The sequence below is a fragment of the Lethenteron reissneri genome, chromosome 67, assembly GCF_015708825.2.
Source record: "Lethenteron reissneri isolate LAM-NWPU_2019-01 chromosome 67, ASM1570882v1, whole genome shotgun sequence".
NCBI classification, from domain to species: domain Eukaryota; kingdom Metazoa; phylum Chordata; class Hyperoartia; order Petromyzontiformes; family Petromyzontidae; genus Lethenteron; species Lethenteron reissneri.
Window position 1 is genome coordinate 5,562,909 of NC_083845.1, and position 18,105 is coordinate 5,581,013.

The window sequence follows — 18,105 nt, forward strand, 5'->3', positions numbered from 1 at the left end:
CACTACTCTGGCTACGCTCTGGAACTCGCCCTCACAAGGTCGTAGAGCCGGGAGTTCCAGAGTCCCACCACTGGCCCTCACAACATCCCAGGGTCCTCAGATGGCTGGTCTTGGGTCTTGGGTTTTGAGCTACAACTGGCCCTGATCGTCCAGGGAGCTCCCCTTTTATACCTAGTCCCCAACGAGGGGTGGGGCCGTGTGCGCCCCCAGATATCCCACAGAGCACACACAGCACCCCCCGTTGGTGGCGCCAAGAGGCTTAAGCGCCTGGCCCGCCCAGGGTCCCAGAGCCCCCAGCAGCCCCTCCCTTCTTATGTCACTACACCTGTGTAGCCTTAACAGACTATAGAGCAGGGGTGTCCAAACTTTTTGCAAAGAGGGCCACATTTGATAAAGTGAAGATGCCCGGGGGCCAATAGTTCCTTTTGACGTTGTTTTAACCACAAAAGTTACGTGAAAATACACACTGTTACAAAACTATTTTCATTGTCACAATTACCTTTATTTTTCAAATGACAATGTAACCAAATATAAGCCACTCAGGCAGACGGGAACAACTCTAAAAACGCAATTCTGCCTTTCATTCAGTCAGATAACATTGAACAAACTGCATATAGAATACCTTAAATTTCCATGAGTTTTACGATGTATTTATTCTGACAGAGCTAGCGAGCCATAATTAACACGTTATAAGATCGAAGTGGCGGGCCGTATGAAATCTGCCCGCGGGCCGTGATTGGCCCGCGGGCCGGACTTTGGACATGCCTGCTGTAGAGGCAAGTGCTGGTAATCTGTGAAGGCCGGCACAGCACACGAGGGGGGTTGGGTGGTCAGCCAGCACCACGCCCGGCCGCCTTTGTCTCCAGAGTTGCAGTGGGGTCTGTGGCAGTGGGGGTCTCCGCCTGATGTCAAGAGGAACGTGTCATCTCAAGAGTGATGTGTCAAGTCGTCTTTAGCCTGCAGTGCGAATGGACTAGTGGCCTTGGGAGGAAATGACAGGGGAGTCAGCCTGCAGTGCGAATGGACCAGTGGCCACGGGAGGTAATGACAGGGGAGTCAGTTGTGAGTGCAAAGGGACTGTTGGCCATGGGAGGCAATAACAGGGGGGTCAACTGCGAGTGCGAAGGGACTGGTGGCTACGGGAAAGATCGAGAATGGAGCGTGGTCAGGCGACGGAATAGGACGGTGGAGTCTGCCATTGGAGCTAACGTCCAGAGTCAGCAAGAATGATCGAGAAGGGGGGCGTGGCTTCGTGTAGGTATTAAAGGAAGATGCGCGGGAGACTCGGGGCTGTTGCAGTGGGTGTCTGATGTCGAGAGGAACGTGTCTTCAATAAAGTGCTATCTCAAGAGAAGTGTTTCAAGTCGTCTTTACGATTGTATTCCGGTGTCCTAATTTCACCTTCAACTCGACTCCGTGTCAGATGCCGTCTTCGACTTCACTTGGCGAGTGCATGCAAGATCATTGTGTCGTGGTGGTGGTGGTGGTGTTGGCGCACACACACGCCAATCCGGCCAACTTAAGACCAGGTCTGTCGGGGAGACAGCTTCTGATTCAGACGCTGTCTCCCCGACAGACCTGCTTGCGTTTTGGCCGAAACGTCGTGAGAATTATTTTATTATGTTTTATTTTTTTAATTTTATTATTTCCCTTCTACGTGACTTTACCGAACGAACCGAGAAGATGAACATGACTTTTGCCTATTTGTTTGTGTTTCTCCCTTGTCATGCGACTTTGCAGGATAAACACTGAGATTTATAAGCGGCACGGGGTGAGCAATAAGGTCTGAATTGGTCCGTAATAAAGTAGGGCACTGATAAGGGCCATTTTACTTTAATTTTTTACCTACGTGACTTTACCGAAAAAATCTAAGAATATGAACACTGATAAGGGGTTGACAGGCATGCATCTGCTTCACTGAACTGCAGCTGGTAGGCCAGGACAGAGGCTTCAGCTGGCAGCAGTCTTGGCGAGGGTCGAGAGGCCTGAGTTGGATCCCAGCTCCTGGCTGCTTCTTCTGCCCCCCCCCCACACACACAAGACGCCGGTCGATGCGCTGCCTTGGCTTCTGCAGCCGCTCCCGGATAGGAGAACTCCACGCCATCAGGGGAGGAAACCACTGTGTCGTCTTTAAGATTGCATCCACCACACTTCAAAAGTTGAACATCGTGAAGTGAGCAGCGTGGACTGCAGGTTTATTTTTCGATGTAAAGCTTCTTTCGTGACTGCAGGGATTCGTCTTCTTGGTTCTTTCGGTAAAGTGACGTAGAAGGGAAATAATAAAATAATAAAAATAAAACATAATAAAATAATTCTCACGACGTTTCGGCCACAACGCAAGCAGCCGTCCTCAGGTGAAGAACAGGTCTGTCGGAAAGACAGACCTGTTCTTCTTGAAGCATGTTTTATTTTCAAAATGGAAATATGGTTTTGGGGGGGGGAGGCAGAGCTTTGTGACGTCAAATTCTTTTGCAAAGGCGCTCTTTGCCCCTCCATCCCAGCTTAAATAGTCCAAGCCTGGGGCTTGTCATTCAGACTCTGTCTTCTCGACAGACCTGTTCTCCACCTGAGGACGGCTGCTTGCGTTGTGGCCGAAACGTCGTGAGAATTCTATTATGATGTTTTATTTTTATTATTTTATTATTTCCATTCTACGTATTTTTTATATTTTATTACCTGCTGCGTTTTCGAATGCGCCCCCCAGTGGCCAGAAACGTCATGGCACCACCTCAGAGCTACCTCGATGTTTAAATAAAGCTTCCCCTCCACGGTGTTAAACGTTTCTGAATATTTCTTGAAACGACACATTTGCTGCCTATTGTGCAGAAGGCGCCTGATGCCATGCTTGTACCAATTGAAAGGGTAAAAACCTACTACTATATTTTGCCACTGGTAAAGGAGATGTCTCATAGCAGAGGTGTGGACTCGAGTCATGTGACTTGGACTCGAGTCAGACTCGAGTCATGAATTTGATGACTTCAGACTCGACTTGGACTTGCATAACAATGACTTTGTCCCACCTCTGAGGTGTGGACTCGAGTCATGTGACTTGGACTCGAGTCAGACTCGAGTCATGAATTTGATGACTTCAGACTCGACTTGGACTTGCATAACAATGACTTTGTCCCACCTCTGAGGTGTGGACTCGAGTCATGTGACTTGGACTCGAGTCAGACTCGAGTCATGAATTTGATGACTTCAGACTCGACTTGGACTTGCATAACAATGACTTTGTCCCACCTCTGAGGTGTGGACTCGAGTCATGTGACTTGGACTCGAGTCAGACTCGAGTCATGAATTTGATGACTTCAGACTCGACTTGGACTTGCATAACAATGACTTTGTCCCACCTCTGTCTCATAGTGTAAATGCTTACCCCGAGCTCTCAATACTCTGATAGTGCACTGTTTTTGAGTTGTGCGCCTTTTGGCGTCATCTGGTCCAACACCAATGGAGACTAGGCTCTAAGAAAAGCTGTCTCGGGTGTGGACCAATCAACTTCAAGGACAGTGCATATCATTATCATCATCAGAGTTGTTTCTTTTTGTTTGCATTTTGACTGCTTGTGTTGTGGTTATTGCAAACATGATGCCTTGTATAAAGGTGTCCGTTTTTGTACCAGTTGAAAGGGTACAAACCTATTACTATATTTTGCCACTGGTAAAGGAGGTATCATAGTAATGCCATGCTGTTCAGTATTTCAGAATGCCGCATGCTCACGTGTGTCTATAGTTAAGTAAATACTGACCAGGAACAACCTTAGGGAAGGTCTGTGGTAGAGGGAAACTGGTGCGGTTGGAAAGCCACAGCTTTAAATTGTATCTGGAAGTAAAAAAAACAACCTTATCCTACCACATCAGCAAAACCATGCCCCCAGAGGTCGCAATCGGGTACCCGATACCCGGCTACCCGTGCCCGGCCGGGTACGGGTACCCGTTTGCGACCCTGGTGCGGCCGGGTACGGGTAGATCGTGAGTCACTGGTGAGTCACCGTTTGTCACTCATTTCCCAACGTCTTGTCTCTTCTCACAATTCAAGTTCCTAGAATCAACCCACCCGCGCCTGCAACATGGCTTCATCCCAGAGGTCGCAATCAGGTACCCAATACCCGTACCCTACCCGTACCCGGCTGGGTACGGGTACGGCCGGGTACGGGTACCCGTTTGCGATCCTGGTGCGGCCGGGTACGGGTACGGGTAAGGAATCAAACCCCGTTTGCGACCTCTGCATGACCCACAACAGAGTCAATCAGATTCAGATGCGATATCGTTTGCACGCGCATAGACGTGCAGTGTTACCAACAAAACAGGCTTATTGCGTAACCTGACTCAGACATGTAAATGTTATCGGCACTTATACGAAAGCAATAAAAAAAACTACGAAGCAAAACATGGCTCACACATGGGTGGATAACACACGTGATGTTGCCTGCCTCTCCTAGCCATTTGCTCAACTGCATGCAATATCCTTTCTGGTGATAAGATGTTCAGACACCAAATAGATACCTGTTTTGCATTGGCAAATCTATCAGCAAGATTGGTGATTCCCTCGCAGCCTGCTTTTATTGGAGAACCACAGCGCCCCCAATCAACCTGAGTGCTTGTTTTGGTTCGTATTTTGGTTCGTATGTTGGTTCGTATTTTTTTTATAATTTATTAAAATATCCGACCCCGGCGGGACTCGAACCCGCAACCTTTGAATGTCAGCCACAAGTTCCGCTAGAAGTCCAACGCGCTATCCATTGCGCCACGGGGCCCACCTGTTGCACTAGCCAGGTCTGTGGGCATATCCTCCTGTTTCGTTGCAAACGAACACCTCACGGACACGCACGACGCAGACACGACATCTCCACTCTCACCAATAACACGCACCAATCACACGCGCGGGTCAGGGGTTAAAGGACAGTGTGGTCACCCGGACCAGGCGTGCCCGGGGCGGATGTGTATTGGGAGCGAGGACGGAGATGGAGGGGTTAAAAGGAGCTGTGGGATGTGTTGGTTTTGGAACGAGTGTTGCTGTGCCTTGGAGAAATAAAGAAGTGCTTTAACCATTCTCCGACTCCTCTTCAAATGCACTAACAGACTAAAGTTGAATATTACATCGGACTCAAAAACACCATTAAACAATGCACTAACAGACTATGGTTTAATATTAAATCAGAGGCGATAGCACCATTAAACAATGCACTAACAGACTATGGTTTAATATTAAATCGGACGCAAAAATCAATAACAATCGTAATACTAACAACATCATCAAAAACAACTTTGTTCAATGGATGTCGCTTCGTATTTGGCGAATGATTTCGAATCGATGAATTGGCAAGCAACACTGCGATCGAGTAACGATGTGACACGGCCGCCTGGGTGATAAGATGTTCACACACCAAATAGATAACTGTTTGGTGATTCCCTCGCAGCCTGCTTTTATTGGAGAATCACAGCGCCCACTAAATCAACCTAAGTGCGTGTTTTGGTTCGTATTTTTTCAATTTTTTAAAATATCCGACCCCGGCGGGACTCGAACCCGCAACCTTTGAATGTCAGCCACAAGTTCCGCTAGAAGTCCAACGCGCTATCCATTGCGCCACGGGGCCCACCTGTTGTTAGTGGCCAAGTCTGTGGACATATCCTCCTGTTTCGTTGCAGACAATTTGTTCTGGCATGTTCTGGCGATCTGCCTGAACACGTTCCTTCGGAGTGGGCAGGTAGGAACTTGGTTGGACAGCGCATTCGTGCACGACAGAAAGCTCGCGGTCACGTGACGCATTTCAACCAATCCGGGAGCGTACATGTTTGGGAGGGGCTATGCACGACAGACAAATAATCCCTGGTGGGCAGTGTGGAACTGTTGTTCCTACCTGTATAATGCTGGTTGTAATTACTGGTGAAACGTCGTACTCAGATTGTAAATGTTGTGGATTTGCCCTCCAACCCAGCAGATGAACCCCTTCCGTCTAAACTCTACAGAACGCCACGAGACTGGGAGGATGTCTCCCTGAATCTGGCTGTCCGCCTGATGATGCCAGTTGCAATTACTGGCCAAATGTCGTACTCGGATTGTAAATGTTGTGGATTTGCTCTCCAACACACCGGTGTGCTGTACGAGTAACGAATCGGCATGTTCTGTTTACGTGACAAACCTTACCCCCCCCAAAAAAACCTTTATTTTAGTGTTCAACGTGAGATGATGTATTAGAGATCAGAAAGTATAGTCATTGATAACATATCTGACCCGGGCAGGACTCAAACCCGCAACCTTTGACTATCAACCACAGCTCCAGCTCCAACACGCTATCCGTTGTGCCACGACCCAAAGCCTGCTTTTATTGGAAAACCACAGCGCCCACCAATTAAACCTTTGTGCGTGTTTTGGTTCGTATTTTTATTTATTTATAAAAAATCCAACCCCGGCGGGACTCGAACCCACAACCTTTGAATGTCCGCCACAAGTTCCGCTAGAAGTCCAACGCGCTATCCATTGCGCCACGGGGCCCACATGGAGCAATGGCCAGGTCTGTGGACATATCCTCCTGTTTCGTTGCAGACAATTTGTTCTGGCATGTTCTGGCGATCTGCCTGAACACGTTCCTTCAGAGTGGGCAGGTAGGAACTTGGTTGGACAGCGCATTCGTGCACGACAGAAAGCTCGCGGTCACGTGACGCATTTCAACCAATCCGGGAGCGTACATGTTTGGGAGGGGCTATGCACGACAGACAAATAATCCCTGGTGGGCAGTGTGGAACTGTTGTTCCTACCTGTATAATGCTGGTTGTAATTACTGGTGAAACGTCGTACTCAGATTGTAAATGTTGTGGATTTGCCCTCCAACCCAGCAGATGAACCCCTTCCGTCTAAACTCTACAGAACGCCACGAGACTGGGAGGATGTCTCCCTGAATCTGGCTGTCCGCCTGATGATGCCAGTTGCAATTACTGGCCAAATGTCGTACTCGGATTGTAAATGTTGTGGATTTGCTCTCCAACACACCGGTGTGCTGTACGAGTAACGAATTGGCATGTTCTGTTTACGTGACAAACCTTACCCCCCCCAAAAAAACCTTTATTTTAGTGTTCAACGTGAGATGATGTATTAGAGATCAGAAAGTATAGTCATTGATAACATATCTGACCCGGGCAGGACTCAAACCCGCAACCTTTGACTATCAACCACAGCTCCAGCTCCAACACGCTATCCGTTGTGCCACGACCCAAAGCCTGCTTTTATTGGAAAACCACAGCGCCCACCAATTAAACCTTTGTGCGTGTTTTGGTTCGTATTTTTATTTATTTATAAAAAATCCAACCCCGGCGGGACTCGAACCCACAACCTTTGAATGTCCGCCACAAGTTCCGCTAGAAGTCCAACGCGCTATCCATTGCGCCACGGGGCCCACATGGAGCAATGGCCAGGTCTGTGGACATACCCTCCTGTTTCGTTGCAAACGAATTGTTCTGGCATGTTCTGGCTATGTGTCTGAACACGTTCCTTTGGAGTGGGCAAGTAGGAACTTGGTTGGACAGCGCATTCGTGCACGACAGAAAGCTCGCGGTCACGTGACGCATTTCAACCAATCCGGGAGCGTACATGTTTGGGAGGGGCTATGCACGACAGACAAATAATCCCTGGTGGGCAGTGTGGAACTGTTGTTCCTACCTGTATAATGCTGGTTGTTATTACTGGTGAAACGTCGTACTCAAATTGAGAATGCTGTGGATTTGCACTCCAACTCAGCAGATGAACCCCTTCCGTCTAAAATTTACAGAACGCCACGAGACTGGGAGGATGTCTCCCCGAATCTGGCTGTCCGCCTGTTGCAATTACTGGCCAAATGTCGTACTCGGATTGTAAATGTTGTCGATTTGATCTCCAACACACCGGTGTGCTGTACGAGTAACGGATTGGCACGTTCTGTTTACGTGGAAAAACCTTACTAATTGTAAAGTGTCAGGTGGTGGTGGATTTCACGACATACTTATATTTACACGACCCAACCCCGCCCCCCCCCCCAAAAGAAAACCTTTGTGGTCGCGAAAGCCTACGTGTTGAACGTGATATGATGTATTAGAGGTCACAAAGTATATTCATTGATAAAATATCTGACCCAGACAGGACTCAAACCTGCAACCTTTGACTATCAACCACAGCTCCAGCTAGCAGTCCAACACGCTGTCCGTTGTGCCACGACCCAAAGCCTGCTTTTATTGGAGAACCACAGCGCCCACCAATCAAACATTCGTGCGTGTTTTGGTTCATATATTTTTTAAATTTATTAAAAATCTGACCCCGGCGGGACTCGAACCCGCAACCTTTGAATGTCAGCCACAAGTTCCGCTAGAAGTCCAACACGCTATCCATTGCGCCACGGGGCCCAGCTGGAGCAGTGGCCAAGTCTGTGGACATATCTTCCTGTTTCGTTGCAAACGAATCGTTCTGGCATGTTCTGGCTATCTGCCCGAACACGTTCCTTCGGAGTGGGCAGGTAGGAACTTGGTTGGACAGCGCATTCGTGCACGACAGAAAGTTCGTGGTCACGTGACGCATTTCAACAAATCCGGGAGCGTACATGTGTGGTGGTCATGATTGGGAGGGCTATGCACGACAGACAAATAATCCCTGGTGGGCAGTGTGGAACTGTTGTTCCTACCTGTATAATGCTGGTTGTAATTACTGGCGAAACGTCGTACTCAGATTCTAAATGTTGTGGATTTGCCCTCCAACCCAGCAGATGAACCCCTTCCGTCTAAAATCTACAGAACGTCACGAGACCGGGAGGATGTCTCCCCGAATCTGGCTGTCCGTCTGTTGCAATTACTGGCCAAATGTCGTACTCGGATTGTAAATGTTGTGGATTTGCTCTCCAACACACCGGTGTGCTGTACGAGTAACGAATTGACATGTTCTATTTACGTGACAAACCTTACTAATTGGCTGTGTCAGGTGGTGGTGGGTTTCACGACATATTTATATTTACACGACCCAAACCCCCCCCCCCCCAAACAAAAACTTATTAAATCCTTTATATTAAGTTCACTTGCTTGCTTGCTTGCGCGCTTACGACCGTGCAAATCTTTCGGTCGTTTTTTAACCCACTTCCCGTGATCCAATCGAGCTGACATTTTGCACACAGACTCGTTTTGCGTGACAATTTATTTTTAAATCCTTTATATTAAGTTCGCTTGCTTGCTTGCGTGCTTGCGTGCTTGCTTGCTTGCTTACGACCGTGCAAATCTTTCGGTCGTTTTTTAACCCACTTCCCGTGATCCAATCGAGCTGCCATTTTGCACACAGACTTGTTGTGCGAGACAATCAATGTTCGTGAAATTTTTTTTCCAAAATTTTACACTGTTTAGGGAAAACAAATTAAATATTGAATTACCAATTGCTTAATACTGGCAGACAATCATCTGACCCATGGGTGGCAGCCATCTCAAGCCAGAGGACGAGAGGACTCTAGCCGCCACGCATATAAAGGATTTATCGTGAAAAAAACTTAGTTTTTACGGGTTATACTTATTTTCATAATTAATTTAAAATACCAATGTGATAAAAATGAAACTCTTACTAAAAAAAACAGAAATGAATAATAAAATAAAACCGATGCCACGCATATAAAGGATTTATAGTGAAAAACTTTGTTTCTACGGGTTAATTTTTTTTAGTGTTCAACGTGAGATGATGTATTAGAGATCAGAAAGTATAGTCATTGATAAAATATCTGACCCAGGCAGGGTAGGACTCGAACCCACAACCTTTGAATGTCAACCACAGCTCCAGCTAGCAGTCCAACACGCTATCCATTGCGCCACGGGGCCACCTGTAGCATTGACCCCACGTGGCTCCTGTAGCCTTGACCCCACGTGGTTCCTGTAGCCTTGACCCCACGTGGCTCATGTCACCCATGGGCTGAACTTCTCAGGTCTATCGGCTACAGATTGTTGCTGGGCTGGCTTTAAGTTGGGATGGTCAGCGTCAAAAGAGTACCCGGTGCTGCGGAGTAAAACATCGCCACTGTGGAGACAAAGGCGGCCGGGCGTGGTATTACCAACCCACCCCCTTTATGTGCCTTCATTAAGTGTTGCTACTCGCAAAGAGCACTTTGTCCCCCCACACAGTCTGTTAGAGGCTACACGGGGGAAATCACACGAAGTCTACTGGCTACCAATATAGATTCACCATTGGAACCTCATTTGCCAGTAAAAATATGATAATTGGTTTTTTACCCTTCTATCTGGCAACAATAAGGTGTCAGTTTGGTTGCCAGATAGGTGTCAGTTTTGTTGCCAGATAGAAGGGTAAAAAACCAATTAACAGATTCATTCATGAAGCCATCCATATATACACGGACACAATTTTTGAGGATACAACAGACGGAGTGAGTTAAATCAAAGCGTGTAACAATAAGAAGAGGTTTTACACTTTCTGGTGATAAGATGTTCGCACACCAAATGGATACCTGTTTTGTATTTGCGAATATATCAGCAAGATTGGTGAAGTGCGTGTTTTGGTTCGAATGTTTATTTGATTTATTAAAATAACCGACCCCGGCGGGACTCGAACCCGCAACCTTTGAATGTCAGCCACAAGTTCCGCTAGAAGTCCAACGCGCTATCCATTGCGCCACGGGGCCCACATGGAGCAATAGCCAAGTCTCTGGACATATCCTCCTGTTTCGTTGCCAACGAATTGTTCCGGCATGTTCTGGCTATCTGCTTGAACACGTTCCTTCGGAGTGGGCAGGTAGGAACTTGTTTGGTGTTCAACGTGAGATTGCTCGGTCAAATGCCAGGGTCAACGGCGGCGTGTTTTATTCCGCAAATATTGCCGACTGTGAGGGCAGGCACAAGCCGGCGTGAGTAGGTTAAACGTTGAGTTTTATAAGGGCACCACGGGGTGACCAGTCACTCCCCACCCAGCCCCACCCTCTCCACTCAGCCCCTCCCCACCCTCTCCACCTAGCCCCTCCCCACCTTCCCCACCCAGCCCCTCCCCACGCTCCCCACCCAGGCCCTCCCCTCCCCACCCAGCCCAAACCCACCCAGCCCCACCCTCCCCTCCCCACCCAGCCCCTCCCTCCACACCCAGCCCGTCCCTGCACGACGGACGGACGGACACAATAATCCCCTGTGGGCTGGTGTAACCAGGAGGTTCCTACCAGTATCAGACAGATAGCCAGAACATGCCAGAACAATTTGTTTGCAACGAAACAGGAGGATGTGTCCACAGACCTGGCCGCTGTGACAGGTGGGCCCCGTGGCGCAATGGATAGCGCGTTGGACTTCTAGCGGAACTGGTGGCTGACATTCAAAGGTTGCGGGTTCGAGTCCCGCCGGGGTCGGATATTTTAATTAATAATAAAACAATACGCGCTGTGGTTCTCCAATTAAAGCACCAATCTGGCTGATAGATTCTGTAAATGCAAAACAGGTAGTGTCTGAACATCTTATCACGACAAAGGGTTAGAATTTATATTTAAAGCTTTCGTGACTGCAGGAATTCATCTTCTTGGTTCTTTCGGTAAAGTCACGTAGAATGGAAATAATGTTTTATATTAATTATTTTATTATTTCCATTCTACGTGAGTTTACCTAAAGAACCAAGACTCTGTTTACTTGATAGACCTGTTCTCCACCTGAGGACGGCTGCTTGCGTTGTGGCCGAAACGTCGTGAGAATGATTTAATGTTTTATTTTTATTATTTTATTATTTCCTTTCTACGTGACTTTACCGAAAGAACCAAGAAGATTTACAATATGAGTACGACGTTTCGCCAGTAATTACAACCAGCATTATCAGGCAGATAGCCAGAACTTTCCAGAACAATTCGTTTGCAACGGAACAGGAGGATGTGTCCACAGACCTGGCCATTGCAACACGTGGGCCCCGTGGCGCAATGGATAGCGCGTTGGACTTCTAGCGGAACTTGTGGCTGACATTCAAAGGTTGCGGGTTCGAGTCCCGCCGGGGTCGGTTATTTTAATCAATAAAAGAAACATTCGAACCAAAACACGCACGTAAGTTGATTGGTTCTCCATCGCCCCTCCCCTCTTTCCACATCCCCCCCGCCCCTCGGCGTGACTCTTTGAGGCTTGCCGTGACGTAAGGGACCATGTGGTTATTTACAGGCAACGTGAGTGGATCGTGGACAATCAGGACCATCAATAAGATTGTTTAAAAAATTTACCCGTAAAAACAAAGTTTTTCACTATAAATCCTTTATATGCGTGGCGGCGAGAGTCCTCTCGTTCCCTCCGGCTTGAGATGGCTGCCACCTATTGGTCAGATGATTGCCTGCCACCATTAAGCAATTGGTAATTAAATATAATTTGTCTTTTTCCTAACAAGTGTAAAGTTATGGACATTTTTTTTCACGAACATTAATTGTCACGCACAACGAGTCTGTGTGCAAAATGTCAGCTCGATTGGATCACGGGAAGTGGGTTAAAAAACGACCGAAAGATTTGCACGGTCGTAAGCCGGCAAGCAAGCAAGCAAGTGAACTTAATATAAATGATAAAAAAATATATTTTTACATTTTTATGATAGAATATATTATTGTCATCAGTATGACATACATATACCAAGTTTGCAGTCGATACGACATTGGGAATTATGTTGAAATTGAGTTACAAGATTTGAGGATTCAACAGACACAGTGAGTTAAGTAACAAGTATAACCCGTAAAAACAAAGTTTTTCACTATAAATCCTTTATATGCGTGGCGGCTAGAGTCCTCTCGTCCTCTGGCTTGAGATGGCTGCCACCTATGGGTCAGATTATTGCATGGCAGCATTAAGCAATTGGTAATTAAATATAATATTTTTGTCCTAAAAAGTGTAACATTTTGGAAAAAACTTTTTCACGAATATTAATTGACACGCACAACGAGTCTGTGTGCAAAATGTCAGCTCGATTGGATTACGGGAAGTGGGTTAAAAAACGACCGAAAGGTTTGCACGGTCGTAAGCAAGCAAGCAAGCACGCACACAAGCAAGTAAGCAAGCGAACTTAATATAAAGGATTTTAAAAAGCGTGTAAAATGTTTAAATATATATATTTTTAAAATGTTTTTGTTAGAATATATTCTTGTCAGGTGGTCCCGTGGCGCAATGGATAGCGTGTTGGACTTCAAGCTGGAGCTGCGGTTGACATTCAAAGGTTGCGGGTATGAGTCCTGCCCAGGTCAGATATTTTATCAATGACTATACTTTCTGATCTCTCACGTTTAACACGTAGGCTTTCGCGACCAATACCGTCTATAATAAAGGGGTTTTTTTTGGGGGGGGGGAGGGGGTTGGGTCACGTAAAGATCAATATGTCGTGAAACGTGCCACCAACTGACACGGCGAATTAGTAAACAAAACGTGCCAATTCGTTGCTCGTACAGCACGCCGGTGTGTTGGAGAGGAAATCCACAACATTTACAAAAAGAGTACGACATTTGGCCAGTAATTGCAACTGGTATCATCAGGTGGACAGCCGGATTCGGGGAGACATCCTCCCAGTCTCGTGGCTTTCTATAGATTTTAGATGAAAGGGCTTCATCTGCTCGGTTGAAGGGCAAATCCACAACATTTACAATCTGGATTTAAAGCTTTCGTGACTGCAGGGATTCATCTTCTTGGTTCTTTCGGTAAAGTGACTTTACCGAAATAACCAAGAAGATGAATTCTCACGACGTTTCGGCCACAACGCAAGCAGCCGTCCTCAGGTGAAGAACATGCCTCGACTCTAAGACCTGTTCTTCACCTGAGGACGGCTGCTTGCGTTGTGGCCGAAACGTCGTGAGAATTATTTAATGTTTTATTTTTATTATTTTATTATTTCCTTTCTACGTGACTTTACCGAAAGAACCAAGAAGATTTACAATATGAGTACGACGTTTCGCCAGTAATTACAACCAGCATTATCAGGCAGATAGCCAGAACTTTCCAGAACAATTCGTTTGCAACGGAACAGGAGGATGTGTCCACAGACCTGGCCATTGCAACACGTGGGCCCCGTGGCGCAATTGATAGCGCGTTGGACTTCTAGCGGAACTTGTGGCTGACATTCAAAGGTTGCGGGTTCGAGTCCCGCCGGGGTCGGTTATTTTAATCGATAAAAGAAACATTCGAACCAAAACACGCACGTAAGTTGATTGGTTCTCCATTGCCCCTCCCCTCTTTCCACATCCCCCGCCCCTCGGCGTGACTCTTTGAGGCTTGCCGTGACGTAAGGGACCATGTGGTTATTTACAGGCAACGTGAGTGGATCGTGGACAATCAGGACCATCAATAAGATTGTTTAAAAAATTTACCCGTAAAAACAAAGTTTTTCACTATAAATCCTTTATATGCGTGGCGGCGAGAGTCCTCTCGTTCCCTCCGGCTTGAGATGGCTGCCACCTATTGGTCAGATGATTGCCTGCCACCATTAAGCAATTGGTAATTAAATATAATTTGTCTTTTTCCTAACAAGTGTAAAGTTATGGACATTTTTTTTCACGAACATTAATTGTCACGCACAACGAGTCTGTGTGCAAAATGTCAGCTCGATTGGATCACGGGAAGTGGGTTAAAAAACGACCGAAAGATTTGCACGGTCGTAAGCCGGCAAGCAAGCAAGCAAGTGAACTTAATATAAATGATTAAAAAATATATTTTTACATTTTTATGATAGAATATATTATTGTCATCAGTATGACATACATATACCAAGTTTGCAGTCGATACGACATTGGGAATTATGTTGAAATTGAGTTACAAGATTTGAGGATTCAACAGACACAGTGAGTTAAGTAACAAGTATAACCCGTAAAAACAAAGTTTTTCACTATAAATCCTTTATATGCGTGGCGGCTAGAGTCCTCTCGTCCTCTGGCTTGAGATGGCTGCCACCTATGGGTCAGATTATTGCATGGCAGCATTAAGCAATTGGTAATTAAATATAATATTTTTGTCCTAAAAAGTGTAACATTTTGGAAAAAACTTTTTCACGAATATTAATTGACACGCACAACGAGTCTGTGTGCAAAATGTCAGCTCGATTGGATTACGGGAAGTGGGTTAAAAAACGACCGAAAGGTTTGCACGGTCGTAAGCAAGCAAGCAAGCACGCACACAAGCAAGTAAGCAAGCGAACTTAATATAAAGGATTTTAAAAAGCGTGTAAAATGCTTAAATATATATATTTTTAAAATGTTTTTGTTAGAATATATTCTTGTCAGGTGGTCCCGTGGCGCAATGGATAGCGTGTTGGACTTCAAGCTGGAGCTGCGGTTGACATTCAAAGGTTGCGGGTATGAGTCCTGCCCAGGTCAGATATTTTATCAATGACTATACTTTCTGATCTCTCACGTTTAACACGTAGGCTTTCGCGACCAATACCGTCTATAATAAAGGGGGTTTTTTTGGGGGGGGGGAGGGGGTTGGGTCACGTAAAGATCAATATGTCGTGAAACGTGCCACCAACTGACACGGCGAATTAGTAAACAAAACGTGCCAATTCGTTGCTCGTACAGCACGCCGGTGTGTTGGAGAGGAAATCCACAACATTTACAAAAAGAGTACGACATTTGGCCAGTAATTGCAACTGGTATCATCAGGTGGACAGCCGGATTCGGGGAGACATCCTCCCAGTCTCGTGGCTTTCTATAGATTTTAGATGAAAGGGCTTCATCTGCTCGGTTGAAGGGCAAATCCACAACATTTACAATCTGGATTTAAAGCTTTCGTGACTGCAGGGATTCATCTTCTTGGTTCTTTCGGTAAAGTGACTTTACCGAAATAACCAAGAAGATGAATTCTCACGACGTTTCGGCCACAACGCAAGCAGCCGTCCTCAGGTGAAGAACATGCCTCGACTCTAAGACCTGTTCTTCACCTGAGGACGGCTGCTTGCGTTGTGGCCGAAACGTCGTGAGAATTATTTAATGTTTTATTTTTATTATTTTATTATTTCCTTTCTACGTGACTTTACCGAAAGAACCAAGAAGATTTACAATATGAGTACGACGTTTCGCCAGTAATTACAACCAGCATTATCAGGCAGATAGCCAGAACTTTCCAGAACAATTCGTTTGCAACGGAACAGGAGGATGTGTCCACAGACCTGGCCATTGCAACACGTGGGCCCCGTGGCGCAATGGATAGCGCGTTGGACTTCTAGCGGAACTTGTGGCTGACATTCAAAGGTTGCGGGTTCGAGTCCCGCCGGGGTCGGTTATTTTAATCAATAAAAGAAACATTCGAACCAAAACACGCACTTACGTTGATTGGTTCTCCATTGCCCCTCCCCTCTTTCCACATCCCCCGCCCCTCGGCGTGACTCTTTGAGGCTTGCCGTGACGTAAGGGACCATGTGGTTATTTACAGGCAACGTGAGTGGATCGTGGACAATCAGGACCATCAATAAGATTGTTTAAAAAATTTACCCGTAAAAACAAAGTTTTTCACTATAAATCCTTTATATGCGTGGCGGCGAGAGTCCTCTCGTTCCCTCCGGCTTGAGATGGCTGCCACCTATTGGTCAGATGATTGCCTGCCACCATTAAGCAATTGGTAATTAAATATAATTTGTCTTTTTCCTAACAAGTGTAAAGTTATGGACATTTTTTTTCACGAACATTAATTGTCACGCACAACGAGTCTGTGTGCAAAATGTCAGCTCGATTGGATCACGGGAAGTGGGTTAAAAAACGACCGAAAGATTTGCACGGTCGTAAGCCGGCAAGCAAGCAAGCAAGTGAACTTAATATAAATGATTAAAAAATATATTTTTACATTTTTATGATAGAATATATTATTGTCATCAGTATGACATACATATACCAAGTTTGCAGTCGATACGACATTGGGAATTATGTTGAAATTGAGTTACAAGATTTGAGGATTCAACAGACACAGTGAGTTAAGTAACAAGTATAACCCGTAAAAACAAAGTTTTTCACTATAAATCCTTTATATGCGTGGCGGCTAGAGTCCTCTCGTCCTCTGGCTTGAGATGGCTGCCACCTATGGGTCAGATTATTGCATGGCAGCATTAAGCAATTGGTAATTAAATATAATATTTTTGTCCTAAAAAGTGTAACATTTTGGAAAAAACTTTTTCACGAATATTAATTGACACGCACAACGAGTCTGTGTGCAAAATGTCAGCTCGATTGGATTACGGGAAGTGGGTTAAAAAACGACCGAAAGGTTTGCACGGTCGTAAGCAAGCAAGCAAGCACGCACACAAGCAAGTAAGCAAGCGAACTTAATATAAAGAATTTTAAAAAGCGTGTAAAATGTTTAAATATATATATTTTTAAAATGTTTTTGTTAGAATATATTCTTGTCAGGTGGTCCCGTGGCGCAATGGATAGCGTGTTGGACTTCAAGCTGGAGCTGCGGTTGACATTCAAAGGTTGCGGGTATGAGTCCTGCCCAGGTCAGATATTTTATCAATGACTATACTTTCTGATCTCTCACGTTTAACACGTAGGCTTTCGCGACCAATACCGTCTATAATAAAGGGGGTTTTTTTGGGGGGGGGGGGGGGGTTGGGTCACGTAAAGATCAATATGTCGTGAAACGTGCCACCAACTGACACGGCGAATTAGTAAACAAAACGTGCCAATTCGTTGCTCGTACAGCACGCCGGTGTGTTGGAGAGGAAATCCACAACATTTACAAAAAGAGTACGACATTTGGCCAGTAATTGCAACTGGTATCATCAGGTGGACAGCCGGATTCGGGGAGACATCCTCCCAGTCTCGTGGCTTTCTATAGATTTTAGATGAAAGGGCTTCATCTGCTCGGTTGAAGGGCAAATCCACAACATTTACAATCTGGATTTAAAGCTTTCGTGACTGCAGGGATTCATCTTCTTGGTTCTTTCGGTAAAGTGACTTTACCGAAATAACCAAGAAGATGAATTCTCACGACGTTTCGGCCACAACGCAAGCAGCCGTCCTCAGGTGAAGAACATGCCTCGACTCTAAGACCTGTTCTTCACCTGAGGACGGCTGCTTGCGTTGTGGCCGAAACGTCGTGAGAATTATTTAATGTTTTATTTTTATTATTTTATTATTTCCTTTCTACGTGACTTTACCGAAAGAACCAAGAAGATTTACAATATGAG

The 18,105-nt window shown here is 45.9% G+C and overlaps 10 non-coding genes across 10 annotated transcripts; 4 read left to right on the forward strand and 6 right to left on the reverse strand.

Annotated features, from left to right (window-relative positions):
- Positions 1–4,665: 4,665 nt before the first annotated feature.
- TRNAR-UCU (transfer RNA arginine (anticodon UCU)) lies at positions 4,666–4,756 on the reverse strand. The gene is given in 2 exon segments: positions 4,666–4,701; positions 4,720–4,756. It is a non-coding gene; the product is annotated as a tRNA-Arg (tRNA).
- Positions 4,757–5,505: 749 nt separating this feature from the next.
- Positions 5,506–5,596, reverse strand: TRNAR-UCU (transfer RNA arginine (anticodon UCU)). The gene is given in 2 exon segments: positions 5,506–5,541; positions 5,560–5,596. It is a non-coding gene; the product is annotated as a tRNA-Arg (tRNA).
- Positions 5,597–6,404: 808 nt separating this feature from the next.
- TRNAR-UCU (transfer RNA arginine (anticodon UCU)) lies at positions 6,405–6,495 on the reverse strand. Its single transcript is given in 2 exon segments — positions 6,405–6,440; positions 6,459–6,495. It is a non-coding gene; the product is annotated as a tRNA-Arg (tRNA).
- An 807-nt stretch (positions 6,496–7,302) lies between these two features.
- Positions 7,303–7,393, reverse strand: TRNAR-UCU (transfer RNA arginine (anticodon UCU)). The gene is given in 2 exon segments: positions 7,303–7,338; positions 7,357–7,393. It is a non-coding gene; the product is annotated as a tRNA-Arg (tRNA).
- An 888-nt stretch (positions 7,394–8,281) lies between these two features.
- TRNAR-UCU (transfer RNA arginine (anticodon UCU)) lies at positions 8,282–8,372 on the reverse strand. Its single transcript is given in 2 exon segments — positions 8,282–8,317; positions 8,336–8,372. It is a non-coding gene; the product is annotated as a tRNA-Arg (tRNA).
- Positions 8,373–10,539: 2,167 nt separating this feature from the next.
- TRNAR-UCU (transfer RNA arginine (anticodon UCU)) lies at positions 10,540–10,630 on the reverse strand. The gene is given in 2 exon segments: positions 10,540–10,575; positions 10,594–10,630. It is a non-coding gene; the product is annotated as a tRNA-Arg (tRNA).
- A 617-nt stretch (positions 10,631–11,247) lies between these two features.
- TRNAR-UCU (transfer RNA arginine (anticodon UCU)) lies at positions 11,248–11,338 on the forward strand. Its single transcript is given in 2 exon segments — positions 11,248–11,284; positions 11,303–11,338. It is a non-coding gene; the product is annotated as a tRNA-Arg (tRNA).
- Positions 11,339–11,879: 541 nt separating this feature from the next.
- TRNAR-UCU (transfer RNA arginine (anticodon UCU)) lies at positions 11,880–11,970 on the forward strand. The gene is given in 2 exon segments: positions 11,880–11,916; positions 11,935–11,970. It is a non-coding gene; the product is annotated as a tRNA-Arg (tRNA).
- A 2,026-nt stretch (positions 11,971–13,996) lies between these two features.
- Positions 13,997–14,087, forward strand: TRNAR-UCU (transfer RNA arginine (anticodon UCU)). The gene is given in 2 exon segments: positions 13,997–14,033; positions 14,052–14,087. It is a non-coding gene; the product is annotated as a tRNA-Arg (tRNA).
- A 2,024-nt stretch (positions 14,088–16,111) lies between these two features.
- On the forward strand, positions 16,112–16,202 carry TRNAR-UCU (transfer RNA arginine (anticodon UCU)). Its single transcript is given in 2 exon segments — positions 16,112–16,148; positions 16,167–16,202. It is a non-coding gene; the product is annotated as a tRNA-Arg (tRNA).
- The last annotated feature ends 1,903 nt before the right edge of the window (positions 16,203–18,105 follow it).